Genomic DNA, 17,659 nt, shown 5'->3' with positions numbered 1-17,659 from the left:
AGCAAAGTAACTGGAGAAGCTATGCACCTTTTCTGTTCTTCCTTTTCACCAGTTACGTTTCTGACTTTCCTGGAATGATATCAGTCTGCCTGAGCTCTGAAAGATGCATTCTTAAATCTGGATAGTGTCTGCAACTGCCAGCTCTATTCCCGAACACTCTGAAAAACCCAGTTTCTCTTTCACATCCACTTTCACATAGATTCAAGACCCATTGAGAAGGATTCAAGGTCTATTGTTTAGATGCTTAGATGAAGTAATGGGGGGGGCAGAAATAAGTGAGGATGGGAACCACTGAATGTGTCCTCCTAACTGCACAAAATAGAGTCACAGAGAAGATTAAAAGTGTAAAGATGAGATCCAGTCTCCATATACAAATAAGCGAACACTGTTAGAGATGAAGATGAAGAATAATACAGAATATATTATAATGACTTTCTAAAAATCAGTGGTGTGGCCTCGTCCAGAATACTATGTGCAATACTGAGTACCCCATCTCAGAAAGGATATTACAGATTGTTCAAAGAAGGGTGACAAGTGACAAAGTTCATGACAAAACTTTCCGATGGAGAAACTGAAAAGACTGGGACTGTTTATCTTTAAAAAGAGACAAATAGAGGGATCATGATAGAAATATCCAAAATAATGAATGGTATAAAGAGGTGAGATGAGGAACTTCTGTTCTCCATATCTTATAGCACAAGAACAAGCATTAAAGGAAATTAAAAGGGGGGGGACTCAAAATTGATTAAAGGAAATATTTATTTGAACAACATGTGAATAGACTTTGGAACTCACAGCCACAAGAAGTTGTTTAGGCTATTAGCTCAGCAAGATTCAAAAAGAATTTGGATATCAAGAATATCCAGTAATTGTCATTAATGATAAAGTCAGAATGGATATTGAGTCTCATGTTCAGAGCTTAAGCCAATCTCAAACTATTAAAGATCAGAATGAGAGCTAATGTGTGTGTGGAGGGGGAGGGGGGAATCATTCTAATCTGCCTACAGTGGTGCTCTTATGCATCTGGTACTGGCCATTATCAGAGACAGAAATCAGCACTAGATGGCCCATGGATCCAATTTGATATGGCAATTCCTATGTGGCTCTGTTTTTAATCAACATCTATATTCTTATGTAACAAGGTGTCCTTTAACGTCAGATTCACTTTGTATTTTTCCCTCCTTTGGATATAGATATACCGGTTAAGTGTTAGCACAATGCTGTTATTTACATGGTCATTACTGATTCCTGAAGGATCTGAGTGAAACTGGAAAACACTCCATCAGATGGAGGAAAATAATTGTGTGTGTCTATACGTTGCTTTGTCATTTCAAATGCCTATCAGTCATACAGCCTGTCCCAGATCCAGTTGAGCTCCCTCTGTTGGGCACTCACCAGACTGCTTTGAGGGGACCTAGTTGTTTTACGCCTCCAGAGTCTGAACTGAGTTCAGGCACTGCCCCGATACCTAGTACACCCTCAGCAGGCAGATCTTCTATGTAGCATTTATTCCTGAGAGTTGGGACCCTGCAGTCCAACTGCTCAGCTCCTTGAACAAGTACTGACTCTTCAGACTACTCCATAGCTTAAACACACTCTCTCCCAGAACTCCAGCAATGTGGGTGCTGTGGGTTTACATTTTACCTCTTCAGGGACTCATAATAGTTACAGACAACAGACACAGAGAGGCTTTGCACAGGCTTCTAAAGAATCATTATTTTTTACTTAAAATATAAAGTGCAAGACAGCACAGATAATTTGGAAAACAACAAACACCCTGAACGTAACACACCTGACTCTAGCTCACCATTCCCTTAGGAATCCATCTGTGTTCAGGGATGCAGGGTTTCTCCTGGCTCATCAGGATCCTGCAACAGCTTCTTTCAGCTTGAGCTGAAAGTTGCTATAGGCCCCAAACATAGCAGCTCCTGCCTTTTTATAACCTTCTGTCAGGTGACTCCTTGATCAGCATCCTCAAGTGATCAATAAACCACTACCAGATATCTTCATTGCCAAGAGACCTCTCCACTGGCAAACCAAGTTTTCCTGGATAGGAGCCAGCCTTGTGTCTTGATGTGTTTGGTTTTGAATAGAGGACCAACAATATTTAACCACCATGTATTGTTACCTCTGGGCCTCTAACAGTTGGAATTTCAGTCCAACATGGACATAAAAGACAACAGAGTAGGCAAAGGATTGCACATTCAAAATGGAGTTTGCAGGCTGATAAAAATACAAACAGAATTCATATTGCACATAGAATTAATAAATTGTACAGATCACCCAAATCACACAACCTAAAGATTCTCTTATCTATCTTGTAAATTCCAAAGGTAGAGTATAATGCTACATATATTATAAACCTTTGGAATTTACTATATAGGTTATTCCTACAGCTGGTCAAAAATTTTCCAATGGAATGATTTTCTGTTTGGAAATTCCATTTTGTTGAAATCAAAACTTTCTGTGAAAATGTGCTGAATTCAGTGAAATTTATTCTGAAAATGTTGGGGGTGGTTTCAAAATAGATGTTTGTTATTCAACTTCACCTTTAAAATCAAGAGACAGAGTATCCTGGCTAAGCTGATTTTTGGCAAGATGTTTCTTGCTTAAGTTTGTTCTGGATTTCTCTGGGCTTAATGAAACAGACAGACAAAGTAACCAATTTATGATCAGCCACGATACTATTTTCAACACTGCAGTTGTCATTCATGTCTCTCAAAACCACACTTCAACATTTTGCAAAACAAGTACATATGTATAGCCACAATCCTCTACTGCATGTGTTATGTTGGCAACATTTTTCATCTAGCAGTCAGTTTCAAATTGGTGCTGTAATTCCTACAGCAGAATGGCCATAATACACTTTACCAAAACCTTTAATTCACAGTGCCGTATATTTCCTAATGACCTCTTCCTAAAGATTTGTTGAGCTGGCAGGTTGAAACTCTGCCCAATGGACTGACTGACATACTATGTAGTTGACTACTGGTGGATTTGTCCTTGGAGATGTCAAAAATCTCTCCAAGCCTTATCCTTTTGGGTATGTATTACTCTTCTGCCAACATATTTGTAATAGTGTGAAATAGCTATTTACCAAAAGAAGAACCTGCAAGGTGGAGCAGAATAACGGAGGTCAGCCGCCGGGCACCATTTGATGGATGCTTTGCTGGTAACTATGTTTTCCTGGCAAAAAAAAAATCAATCTAGAATCTTGTGCACTACATTTTTATTCCAGGCCTGTGGAGCTGAGGGATTCATTACATATTGGCACTGTATCATCAGCCATTTTAGACAGAGTCACTTTCCTTGGAGCATCCAACCTATTTCCGTTTGTGCTGTGGAATACTGGCCATGTTCTTTCACATGCACAGCAACCTTTTCATTCTGGGGAGTTAACTTCTAATAACCATAAAGAGGGAACTGAGTGATTAAAAAGACAAACTACTCCATCAGACATGCGTTTGTTTCAGGCTTTTCAGCACTGAAACTCTTTGTATTAAAAGTCCCTGAAAACAAGTTCTGGTATTTTTTCCTCTAAAATAGCATTTCAAAACTGGGCATACCATCTGTCCACCTTTAGACCCTCCTGCTGACTCCAGTGTGACAGATGGTACAAACAGCCTGGCTTATATTTGTTGGGTCAATATAAGGGACAAAATACCCGCCAGATTGCTGGTGACTTACACGTTGCATATTCTGGCAATAGATGGCTTAGCAACAGTGGCACTCCCCTTAGGGAAAATTACTGAGACAGATCATTTTCTGAGTTGTTTCAGTCAAACAGTATAATGTGGTTTACATTTTTCCTTTTTGGCTTGGTACATTTTCTTCCCTCCAAACCAAATTTTCCAAATTTTCCTGCAGTTGAGATTACAGTAGGGTCAAGCCTCAATTCCTTCTGCTTGATTTCAGCTTTCTTCTATTGGACTCCGTATTTATTCTCCATTCCCAGACTGGATCTCATCTTTACACTTTTAATCTTCTCTGTGACTCTATTTTGTGCAGTTAGGATGACACATTCAGTGGTTCCCATCCTCACTCATTTCTGCCCCCCCCCATTACTTCATCTAAGCATCTAAACAATAGACCTTGAATCCTTCTCAATGGGTCTTGAATCGATGTGAAAGTGGATGTGAAAGAGAAACTGGGTTTTTCAGAGTGTTCGGGAATAGAGCTGGCAGTTGTAGACACTATCTACATCTACATCTAGATTTAAGAATGCATCTTTCAGAGCTCAGACAGACTGATATCATTCCAGGAAAGTCAGAAACGTAACTGGTGAAAAGGAAGAACAGCAAAGGTGCATACCTTCTCCCAGTTACTTTGCTGGCAGTACATATTAGTAGAGACAGAAGAAGAACATGGAAGAGACCAAGTTTCACCAATGATCAACCTAGAGAAATCACAGGAAAATAATGTGAGATAACCCATCTAACCCAGGGCTCAATCCTGCACAGTGCTGAGCACTGTCTGAAAGATTCTGAGTACTCTCAACCATGATTATCTTCAAAGGGAGTTTGAGGTGTGTGGCCACCGATGGGACTGCATTCTTGATCAACATCCCCGTTTCCAGTGCTCCAGAAGGTGGTAAAAAAGCCTCCTAATGTCCCTGGAACAAAATGTTTCCAAAAACCTACATTTAACAATAATTTGCATTGCTGCACATCTAGGGACACATGCAAGAATTACCATGACTAAATATCCAATCCTGGGATTTCAGCCTTCAAGGTGTTCTCACACTCACACATACTGTGGTGGGCAGGGAATCCAAGACCTATATGAGGGAGCCCACCTCTGATGTGGGGAACTGCCAGGCCACTGCTGTCTCTTCATTCCTGGATTGCAATGCAGTGGTATTCCACAGCAAGCTCCCTGCTGGTGATAGAGTGTGCAGGGAACAGTGCAGCCCTGGAGGGGTGGGAGCGTAAATGGGAACATCAATACAGACATATATACACACACACACACACACTCTTGTAATGGCCATGAATAAATTTAGGCTTGTATTAGAAGAATACAATAACCATCAGAGGAATGAGGTTCTGGAAGCCTCACAACAAGAGGAATGGGGCAAGCAACTTAACTTGTTTGAAAATGGAGCTTGATAAGGCTATGAACAGGATTATATAGCGGGGTTGCCTGCGATAGCAGGAACAGGATTCGATGACTGAGGACATCCTTTTCAGTCCCATGTCCCTAAGTATCAGCAATGCAGGTGGTCTGAGGACAGCTTAGGGTATGGAAAGGGAAAAAAAAGTATTAAATGAGTGAGAGAGGTGGGAGAGAATACAGGAAGAGAGCTAGACAGAACAGGAGAGAGAAGGCAGATGAGCACCAGGGGAGAGAAAGAGAAGGGAGGACAGGGAAAGGAAGAGAACAGAGAGGAGTGATCAAACAGAACTACAGACAGAACAGGGGAGAAGAAAGAAAAAAAAGTAGTAATGTGGGGGTGAGGGGAGAAAAGAAAAACTATTAGACAAGAATGAAAAAATAGGACAGAGAAAAAGACACTACAGAGAACGGACCAAAAAACTGAGATGCAGCAAACAAGATAGTACATGACAGTAGGACAAGTTTTGACGGTGGGGCAGGGACTGGTGTCCCAATCGCCCCAGCAGAGCGGGGAGTTAATTGGATTTAGTCTTCAAGATAGTTCTCCTGTCCAAGCACAGTGCCATTCCAGATTAAATCTGTGGTGGGCAGTTGCTGGTTAAAACATGTTTTCCCTCCAGTCTTTCCCCACTTGTTTCTTAAAATTAAAGATAAATGATTCAGCTATAGTGCCATGAGTGTGGTTCAACAGACACTAACTGAAGGGCCAACAGCATACTCACTGCCCAAAATGTTTCATTCTCCTCAATACTGTACAGTTTGCAGAAAACAAACATGTATTTTCTTTATCATTGTTTGAGGAAGTCATTTGCAACAAGCACGGGGTAGGAGGGAGGGGGGAAATGTAATAGAAGACCCTTCTCATCTTAATGAGCAGACTCCACCATCTGCACTTCCTGGACGATTCAGTGTTTTAACTTGTTATTTAGCTTACACCAGACATCCAAAAAACAAATAAAATTATCAAGCCAAGAAGTTTCCTAGTAGTGATAGCAGCTGTCCTGAATCATAGCTGTGCAGGATGCTATAGTGAGCCCTGTCTGTGTGCTCAGTAGATTTATCATATATTCCAAGGATTTGATTGTGCCATTTAGGCCCAACCCCCAGAAGAATTGTTACAAAGCTGCACAAGTCTATCGGGAACAGCACAAGCCATTCTGATTCGTATTTGCCAGAACTCAGCAGAATTTGGCAGAATGCTTTTGGGGGGGATGCAGCTTACCCTCCAATGTGACTGGCCAGCAGGCATGTAGGGGACATAGCTATGCCCTTCTCTTTTCTCATTCTGTCTAGACCACTATGGATATGTCTCTATTTCAAGCTGGGGATGGATAATTCCCAGTTCAAGGAGACATACCCCGCTAGCTAGCTAGAATGTTGCTACCGTGTCAGGAGAGGCTAGCCACTCTGACTGCAAGTCCCTCACAAATGCTAGGTACATAGCTGGGTGGCTAGTCCGTCCCACAGTTTGAGCCACTGCAGCTATATTCTATTTATAAGAACATATAAGAACAGCAATACTGGGTCCATCTAGCCCAGTATCCTGTCTTCCAACAGCGGCCAATGCCAGGTGCCCTGAGGGAATGAACATACCAGGTAATCATCAAGTGATCCATCCCCTGTCACCCATTCCCACCATCTGGCAAACGGAGGCTAGGGACACCATCCCTACCCATCATGGCTAATAGCCATTTATGGACCTATCCTTCATGAATTTATCTAGTTCTGTTATGAACCCTGTTACAGTCTTGGCCTTCACAACATCCTCTGGCCACCGGTTAACTGTGTGTTGTGTGAATACTTCCTTTTGTTCATTTTAAGCTTGCTGCCTATTCATTTCATTTGGTGACCCCTAGTTCTTGTGTTACGAAAAGGAGTAAATAATGCTTCCTCATTTACTTTCTCCATACAAGTCATGATTTGATAGACCTCTATCATATCCCTCCCTTAGTCATCTCATTTCCAGGCTGAAAAGTCCCAGTCTTATCAATCTCTCCTCATACAGAAGATGTTCCGTACCCTTAATCATTTTTGTTGCCCTTTCTGAATCTTTTCCAATTCCAATACATCTTTTTTTGAATGAGGCAACCACATCTATACGCCATATTCAAGATGTGGGCATACCATGAATTTATATACAGGCAATATATTTTCTGTCATATTATCTATCCCTTTCTTAACAATTCCCAACATTCCATTAGCTTTTTTGACCACTGCTGCACATTGAGTGGATGTTTTCAGAGAACTATCCACAATGATGCCAAGATCTCTCTCGAGTGGTAACAGCTAATTTAGACTCCATCATTTTATATGTATAGTTGGGGTTATGTTTTCCAATGTGCAATTCCTTTGTATTTATCAACATTGAATTTCATCTGCCAGTTTGTTGCCCAGTCACCCAGGTTTGACAGGTTTCAGAGTAGCAGCCGTGTTAGTCTGTATTCGCAAAAAGAAAAAGGAGTACTTGTGGCACCTTAGAGACTAACAAATTTATGAGATCCTTTTGTAGCTCTTCACAGTCTGCCTGGGACTTAACTATCTTGAGCAGTTTTGTATCATCTGCAAATTTTATTAATTTATTAATATGTTGAATAGGACTGGTCCCAGTACAGCCCCCTGGGGGACACCACTATTTATCTCTCTCCATTCTGAAAACTGACCCCTTATTCCTACCCTTTGTTTCTTATCTTTTAACCAGTTACCAATCCATGAGAGGACCTTCCTTCTTATCCCATCACAGCTTACTTTGCTTAAGAGCCTTTGGTGACGGACGCTGACAAAGGCTTTCTGAAAATCTAAGTACCCTACATCCACTGGTTCCCGCTTGTCCACATGCTTGTTGACCCCCTTGGAGAATTCTAGTAGATTGGTGAGGCATGATTTCCCTTTACAAAAACCATGACGACTCTTCTCCAACAAATTATGTTCATCTATGTGTCTGACAAGTCTGTTCTTTACTAAAGTTTCAACCAATTTTCCAATTACTGAAGTCAGGCTTACCAGCCTGTAATTGCCAGGATCACATTAGCTACCCTCCAGTCATTTGGTACAGAAACTCTTTTAAATGATAGGTTAAAAACCAGTTAGTAGATCTGCAATTTCACATTTGAGCTCCTTCAGAACTCTTGGGTGAATACCATCTGGTCCTGGTTACTTATTACTGTTTAATTTATCAATTTGTTCCAAAACCTCCTCTAATGACACATCAAACTGGGACAGATTTGTCATGCTCAGGTTTGGAGGATCTCCCTCACAGCTGTGAAGACCAAAGCAAAGAATTCATTTAGTTTCTCCAGAATGGCTTTATTGTCCTTGAGTGCTCCTTTAGCATCTTGATCATCCAGTGGTCTCACTGGTTGTTTAGTAGGCTTCCTGCTTCTGATGTACTTTAAAAGAAAATTGCTATTAGTTTGAGTCTTTGGCTAGCTGTTCTTCATATTATTTTTTGATCTTCCTAATTATATTTTTACACTTCACTTTCCAGAGTTCACCTTTCTATTTTCCTCACTAGGATTTAACTTCCACTTTTTAAAGGATGCCTTTTTGCCTCTCACTGCTTCTTTTATTTTGTTGTTTAGCCACCGTGGCATTTTTTGATCCTCGTGCTAGGTTTTTTAAATTTCGGATATAAATTTAAATTGAGCCTCTACCATGGTGTCTTTTAAAGGATTTCCATGCAGCTTGCAGAGATTTTACTTTTGGCACTGTATCTTTTAATTTCCGTTTAACTAACTTCCTCATTTGTGTGTAGTTCCCCTTTCTGAAATTAAATGCTACCCCGTTGGACTGCTATGGTGTTATCCCCGCCACAGGGATGTTAAATTTAATTATATTATGGTCACTAAGCGGTCCAGATATATTCACCTCTTGGAATATAAGCACCTTTAGCATGCTAGCTTGATAAGACCTAGTTCCACTATGTGTCCTGGGAATCACACCCTCTGCTCCAAGTGTGGACATGCGCTATTTGCCTGCAGGCAAGTATGGCCAGAACACAGGGCTGCATTTAGGCCTGGCCCTTATGCAGACTATGAAAGTGGAGGAAGTTTCTTTCCCTCTGTGCAACCATGTCAGGAAAAGGCAGAATCTGGCCCTAACTGAGTTAGCAGGAGGGATTTGCTTTCAAAATTTTCTTGTGATTGGCTTTCATACTGGAGTAGGGCTTAACTCTTGGATTTCTGATAACTGGTTAAAAATTTTGATGGAACATTTTTCCTTTGGAAAATGCCAGTTAGTCAAAATCAGAACTGTCCATGGGAACACAGATATTGACAAAATTTCATTAAAAAAATTAAATGAAACTGTGATAGGGAGGCCCATCACAGAAGCATATCAATAAAGCTGAAATGTTCCATTTTTACCAAATCAAAACAGAACATTTAATGTTTGGGTTTCAAATTGACTTTGCTTCAGTTTATAGATATAAAAATTTAAAAAGTCAAAATCAGAACAAAATATTTCAGCTTTAACAAAGCATTTAGATAGACCAAACACTTTAAAAAAAATTTTGCGAAGGAAATTGGTTTTGTTCTGATTAAGAATTTCAGAATAATGGCATTTCCCATGAAATGGATTTTCTGGTTCCCACACAGCTTTACCGATAACATTATTGATTGGTTTCACAGTAGCAGCCATGTTAGTCTGTATTCGCAAAAAGAAAAGGAGTACTTGTGGCACCTTAGAGACTAACAAATTTATCTGAGCATAAGCTTTTGTGAGCTATAGCTTGAAGTGAGCTGTAGCTCACGAAAGCTTATGCTCAAATAAATTTGTTAGTTTCTAAGGTGCCACAAGTACTCCTTTTATTATTGATTGGGTGTATCCAAATAGATATTGGCTTTCTGGGGAAGATTTCAGTGTTGCCAATTCTCATAATTTTGTGACAAGTCTCATGATATCTGATGCTTGTTTTAAAGCCCCACCTCCTGGAGCCATGTGATCTAAAGAGAATCTCAGCTTTCATTTAATAAAAAAAGAGTAAGTTTCTTGCCTTCATGGTTGCAGAGAAAAGCTTGAAAATGTGACCCAAGTGCACCCGAAAAGCACAAAACCTGAAAGGCAAATAAAAAGAACCCAGAATTTCTTGTTTTTAAAATATCATGATTTTAAACCAATCTTATGGCTTATTGTGGCCTTACTCATGATTTTTGAATGCTTTGGGTTGGCAATACTATTAATTAGAGGTCATAACCCTGCCCAAGCCAGGAATAGACAAAGGTATAGATCCAGGAAACAGATATTATAGTTCTATTCTCTAACAGTCTTTACACTCAGTTTTCAAGCCCAGGTGGTGGTGTATCACCACAGTTCCCTCCTTGCCATTTTGACATTCGAGAGTCTACTCACGGAAAATCCTCCTAGCGTAACTGACAGCTTCTTCTCACTAGAGGTCTGTGATTGAAAACAGTAGTAATTCTGTAGGCCACCATTACATACACTGACAGCACTTTCAAATGATCTGTGCATGGTAGGGTGACCACCTTTCTTAGATGGAAATAAGGGAAAAACCACATGAAATATAGGGGACAATGCTTTATTTTAAGGGACATTTATGGGGAACTCCATTTCCCTTAGCTTATCATGTGTTTGTCTCTCCAGTATATATTTCTACTGCTCTCAAATATACAATTCAATTACATAAGCTTCAATGGAAAATACATTGGGGAGATTTTATATACACAGAGAACATGAAACAATGGGTGTTACCATACACACAGTAATGAGAGCTATTACCAGCTTGATGAATTCCACAATGATTTCAACTATTTCCATCCCACCATCAACCTCAGCCTGGACCAGTCCACACAAGAGATCCACTTCCTGGACACAACAGTGCTAATAAGCAATGGTCACATAAACACCACCCTATACGGGAAACCTGACTGCTATACTTACCTACATGCCTCCAGCTTTCATCCAGACCACACCACACGATCCATTGTCTACAGCCAAGCTCTACAGTACAACCGCAGTACAAAACAAAAAAGACAAAGAGTGTACAACCTAATTATCACTGAGTATGATTGGAATGGATTGCATTCATTTTGTCCTTAACACGGTCTGTTCCATAGATATCAAATGTTGTTGGTGTGTGTCTGAGTTTTGTTTCCTTGAACATGACAATGAGACTGATACTGATACTGCTGACTAAGCACATGGCACCATGTGGATAGGAGCCCATGTACTTGGGTTACTCTGATGGGATCCCTGGGGTAAAACTGTGGGACTACTGTGCTCCCTTTAGTCTCCAACCTGGGCTGTCTCTCACAATTCTATGCCAAGCAGCAAAGCCCTCCAGGCGCTGTGATCACTCAGCCATTAGCATGTGGAGACCCAGGCCCAGATAAATTGAATGACAGCTCTAAGCCACTCATGAATTATACAGAGAGACGCACCAGCAAATCACCCCAGCCTTGCATCCCAGAAATATACTATCTTTCACAGCTCAAGACTCCCTGGCACTATGCAAGCTCATTAATTAGTTCGGTACTCCAACAAAGGGTAGTGGACATACAACAGCTGAAATTCCCCAAGCATTTCAACCAAAAATACATCGTTTTAGATAAAATATAAGACAGATTTATTAGCTTCAGAAAGAAAATTTTAAGTGATTATAAGTAGCACGCACAGAGATCAAAGTTAGTTAAATAAGAAATAAAAATAAAATCGCAGTCTAAATTCCACAGGTGAAGCAAAATTTGAATTAAGCAGTTTCTCACCCCCACTGGATGTTTCAGGCAGTTTACAGTTCTTATTTCACAGGTGAAATTTCCTTCTGAGCCTGTGGCCACCCTCCCCAATTCAAAGTCTTTGTCTTCCAAATGATCTTCCAGGTGTTGAGATGTGGGAGGAGAGAGGCCAAGTGGTGATGTCATTGACCCTCATTTATATTTTCTCTCCAGGTGCTAGCAAGATCCATCAAAACCTGTCTGGCCAATAATAGTTGCTCCTTTGTTGCCAGTGAAAGGCCAGGTGTGGGCATCTCCCAACTTCACAACATATTGCAGTAACACACACATCGCAAAACTTCATAACTTCAGATACAATGGTAACACACAACACAGGATAGTCTTGTTCTGTTGAACATTACTATTTAAATGATACCTCACAAGACACACTTTGTACAAAACATATAATCATATTATGGTGATGAATGTGGGGTTCCAAGGTGCTATTTTGAGGTACAGAGTGTCACAATGACCACCTGTCTTATTTCAAGAGACTGCCCCTTAGTTTATTGACTTGTCCCGTCCGATGACCACCCATCTCTTACTTTCCCACCACATATAATTAGAACAGAATTTAATGGAGACCAAGAATTTTGCAAATTCCAAGAGGGATTGGATATTTATATGGGTAACATGAAATTTCAGAGTTATATTTCTTGATTAAAAAAAAGAAGTTGGGAACTGTTATTTCATGCTTCAGAGTTTAAAATTAATCCCCAACTAGTAGGGGCCTGGATGAGACCTTCACTGGGGGACAGATTATTCTTCATTTACCTGCTGTGGAATTTCTTTCACCTTCCTCTGAAACGTCTTCTGCTGGCCACCGTTAGTGACAGGATATTGGACTAAATGGACCATGTGTCTGATCCACTGCAGTTCCTATATTCTTATTTATGCACACACACCTATGGATGGGACAGGGGACACCTCAAGACACACCAAATAATGCATGCACTTGATTTTCACCAAGAAAGCAAATGAGTGCATGTTATCAACAGATTAGAATAATGACCCTAACATTGTCTCTTCTGGTTAGTTGAAGAGCTTTAGCTTGATTCTCTACTGCTTTGTTTCTTGTTAATCATTGACATTAGTTTCAAATGGATCTAAAATACAACCATTGGTGTGAATGGAAAATTCTAATTTGGCAGCATTTTGCACATATATAAATGACTACACAGGCTACAAAGCAATGGGGAATCATGCCCAGTGCCTCCAGACTAAATCCCTCTGCACTAAAACTACAATTTAACCCAAGGGCTCTCTCATACCCAAATACAATAAGCAATTCTTTTGCAAAGAGACATTAAAGCTATTTCATATTCATGCCCAGAGATCACAGAATCAGTGACTCATTGTGTAACAAGAAATAATTTTTATTTGACAATGTCTTTTGTTTCAAAATACACCAGAGCCTCTCCAGATGGGTAAACATTGATAAAAGTAGTTCTCATGGTTCAGCACAGAAATATCAAGTCTAATCCATGGACTATAAACACAGTAAATTCAAGAAACATATAATGGGTATGTAAAGAAAGAGAGGGAGGGGAGGGGAGGGATATAGCTGGTGCAGACACCCAACTTTCAAAGCTTGTAGAGTTATTAAATTCAAGGAACTTCTCTTTTAGAGCATTGGGTAGTGCACTTTGCAATAATTATTGCATATATCTGAATCCTTAGGACTGTTTAAAGAGACAGTTTGTATCCCAAATACAATTAATTACCCCATTTTAACTTCCAAGTGATAGAAAGCAGTTTCATTTACTCATTTTATTTTTTAAATGTTTTGAGAGCTTACTAGTGCTAGCAGTTTTGAATTATATGTGTAGCTCAGCATTTCTGCAGGTTAATAATGTCCTGAAGGTGACAGAATTTCCTTTTCATTTCCAAAATCACATATGCATTATTGCAAATGAGTTCCGCCATAAAGGAATTCATAATGAAAACATCAGAGGGAATTAAAGTGCTTCTTAGAATACTCAAGCTACCTTCATTAATGTGAGGGCAGAAAGAATTGAGTCATTATGTTCCCATATGGCATTTGGGATTGAATGGGCAGCCCCTTCTCAACATGATGTGTTTTTTTCTTAAAGTATTTTTACTAGGGGGTCAGATCCAGGGGCAGACAATCCATACTGGTTAACTGAAGTCCCAAAGTAAATGTCTTAATTCAAGTTTAAATCTTCATGCACAAAGACAGCAGGTCATTGTTAAGTAGCAAGAGAAGCAGAAAGTTTAAAAATGTACACAATGAATGACTTTAAGAGGAAAGTGGAAGAACATAAGCATTTTTTTACTTTGAAATAAATTTCAGCAATTTATTGTTTGGCTTTACAGAATTCTGTCTTCTCCTATCCACACACTTGACTTTGTTTCACACTCATTGGTAGAAAGGTATCTGAAACTAACAGATACAGTAATATTTATCATAGGGTCCAATCCTGCCATTGTTTTGTGTGTGTTTCATATTGAAGTCAAGGGGAAGTTAGAGCGTAATATTTATTTGTACTCCAGTATCACCTAGACCTCTAGTCCAGACAACAACTGCATAGTGCTAGGTGCTGCAGTCCATTATGGCTACTAGAGATATATTTTCCTTATTTTGGCACATTGTATACATCAAGCATTGTAGTTTATTCTATTTATTGTCCAGAACACCTGTAAAATACAATATAAGCAGAGTTTGTTTTTTCTTCTTTGGTCTTCTTAAGGGTTTTTCAAACTTATTTAAAGACTATTTTTATTTAAAAAAAATGTAATTTGAAAAACTTCCTAAGCTTATATATTTAAGACATTAGGATGTAAAGGTAATGACTGAAATGCATCTTAATCACATTGTTTTAAAATATTCAAAACCTAAATTTTAACTGATTATAGGATATCAAACATTTGTTGTATGATCACCGTTTGATCATTGTTCAGTTTCCTAATCTACTAGAATGCATATTGATGGGAGATTTTTTTTACAGGGGGAGGACAGAGGGGAATGTTGGTTGTACACAGAATATTTTGTTATACCTGTTCTGTCCTTTTAAGTGTTTGAGCATCACTCCTCCCTAATGCTAAGTCTTACTTTCATGTTGGTTTCATGAATAAAGTCACCACGGCAGACAACTGCAGGGAGCCATGCCTGCGGACAGTCAACATCAGCAAAATGTCTCATAGGGTAATTTGATTGTGGGCTGATGAGCTGCAGGTTGCCCACCATTGGATAAGACAAAGTTCAGTGCCATTTGGATGACATCCTTGTTACTGGAAAGTATCAAGATGATCTTCAAAAATTTGGTTGCTGCCTTGCAACCTTTGGAAGACCATGGACTGAGAATATATTAAAACAAAAAAGTGAGCATTTCAGATTTTCAGTTGAATACCTTGGGCATGCCACAGGCTTAAGGAAATTGTCAGAGAAAGAGAAAAGGTGGTTCTTCAAGTGCTCCTGCGAGAGAACATGTCACAATTATATTCATTCTGAAGGCTGCTTAAATATTATGGTAAATTTCTGCCTAATCTGGCTATAGTATTGGTATCTTTACATGAACTGTTACAAGCAAAGAAAACATTGAAATAGAGAGCGTGATTATGCATTTAAAAAAGCAAAAGTAACTGTTGACATAGGCTGAAGTTCCTATACACCTTTGATGCCTGACTACCATTGCAATTGGCTTGTGATGCTGCACGCTATAGAGTGAGTGCAATTCTTTCCCACATTTTTCCTGATGACATGGAGAAACCAATTGCCTTTGCTGAGAAGAGCTTTGTGCAAACAGAGCAAGAAGTTCTCATTATCTTTGGAATTCAGAAATTCTGTACCTATTTGTTTGGCAAACACTTTACCTTGCTGGAAGATCATTGACCGTTACTTTCAATTTTTGGAACAAAACATGGAAATTCATCATTAGCAGCTGCTCATGTGCAATGACAGGCATTGCAATTTTCAGCTCATTCCTCTACTATTCCATTCCATAAAGGGACTCAGCATGGCAATGCTGATGGACTGGCAGGACTGGCATGCCCAAGCTCCTCTCAACCCAAACAAACTTCAGACAAAGTGTTATACTTCAATTTGATAGATAGGTTACCCATAACTACCACAGACATTGATCAAAAATAAAAAAAACTTGCTGTGGGTGATGTGCTCTCTCTCATTGAGGGAATGGTTTTACAAGGTGAAGTGTTGAATTCTGTAAACTGGAGATTTTGATCCATGTCAGATCTGTGAATCATGGTTGCATTTAATGGGGAATCAGAGTGATCTTTTTGAAACCACTTCAATCTCAGGGTTTGGAAGTTCTTACGAAGATCATTTTGGCTTTGTGCAGATGAAGACCATAGCCCAGAATCATGTCTGGGGATCAACAAAGTCATTGAGAGAAAGGCAAAGTGCTGTACTATATGTCAAAGTCAGCATGATCTTGGCCCAGCTCATCTACACACTTGGTCATGGCCTCAGACTCCTTGGACACATTCACATGGACTTTGCTGGACCTTTAGATGATTATATTTTGGGTTGTATTGAATGCCTATTCAAAATGGCCAGAAGTTTTTGGAATGACCACTTGATAGCTTTGTACTTTATTATGTCAATTTGGTTTACGGTTACAGTTGATGAGTTGCAATGGACCTCAATTCGGTTCTGAAGAATTTCAGCAGTTCCTAGCTTCAAATGGAATATGCTCTGCTCCATACCATCCTTCTACAAATGGACTAGCAGAATGCTTTGTACAAATGCTTAAGCGTGCCTTAAAAGCTAACAAGTCTGTTTTGAGTCACTTGCAAATCTTTTTTGTGTACCTGTTGGAACCTGCTATGTCCCGAGGTTGCCTTCATGAGCCAAATCTATGTAAATCTATCAACAACATGAAACTCATCATTCTTTTCAAGTCGGAGACAATGTGGACTTGCACTACAGTTGTAGAGTGAAATAGCTACCTGAAGAATTTATAAAATGCACAGGACCAGTTTTGTTTGTGGTAAATCTATCCAATGGTGTTTTATAGAAATGACATATGGACCAGTTGCAGCCCTGACAAGTACTGGAGTCTGGGGGTGTGCCCATATGACTTCCGTTCCTCCAATCAAACCTTCATTACAGCTCCTAATTTTGAGGACTTATTTACTCCGGGGGAAATTCTGCACCAAAAATTTAAAAAAAATTCTAAGCACAATATTTTCAAATTCTGCATATTTTATGTCAAAACAATATATCACACCAGTTCCAATTATTTTTGGTCATTTATTACAGATACTTGCTGACAGGTATTTTGAAACAAAAAAAGATTCAGAAAATGTTTTTTTGACAAATAGATTCCTTACTAGGCATATTAATACAGAACTCTGAGTAATTCATTTAAACTACAATACAGAACCATATTTCCTATACCCCCTCAGAAGCAGTGCAAAAGGTGGGGGGAGTCAGGGATAACAGAGGAGCTGAGGTAGAGGGAAATAATTGCTGGGAAGGAGCCTGGGTGTGAACTTGGAGGGTTGTTGTGTATGGGTGGGAAAAGTATGGAACAGGTTTGTTTTTTTGGGGGGGAGGGGTTGTTAGGGAGAGTCCCTTGTGCAGACTCTAGCTGACCCCTAGCCTCTCCCATTCACTCATGCACGTGTCCCTCCACTTCCACTCAGAAACCCACTCCCCCCATCCCCATGCGTCTCTCTGCCCCCACTCAGCCCTCCCCCATTCCTATATATGCCCTGCATGCCTCTCTCCCCTGTGGCCCTGAGCCTCCACTCCCTGCCCCAGTCTGTCCTCCCCACACTAGCCCTTATGAGCCCCTGTCTAACCCCCAAACACCTCACGCTATCTGTCTCCC

This window comes from Dermochelys coriacea, chromosome 2 (assembly GCF_009764565.3).
Source record: "Dermochelys coriacea isolate rDerCor1 chromosome 2, rDerCor1.pri.v4, whole genome shotgun sequence".
NCBI classification, from domain to species: domain Eukaryota; kingdom Metazoa; phylum Chordata; order Testudines; family Dermochelyidae; genus Dermochelys; species Dermochelys coriacea.
Note: the sequence above shows the minus strand (reverse complement) of the source record.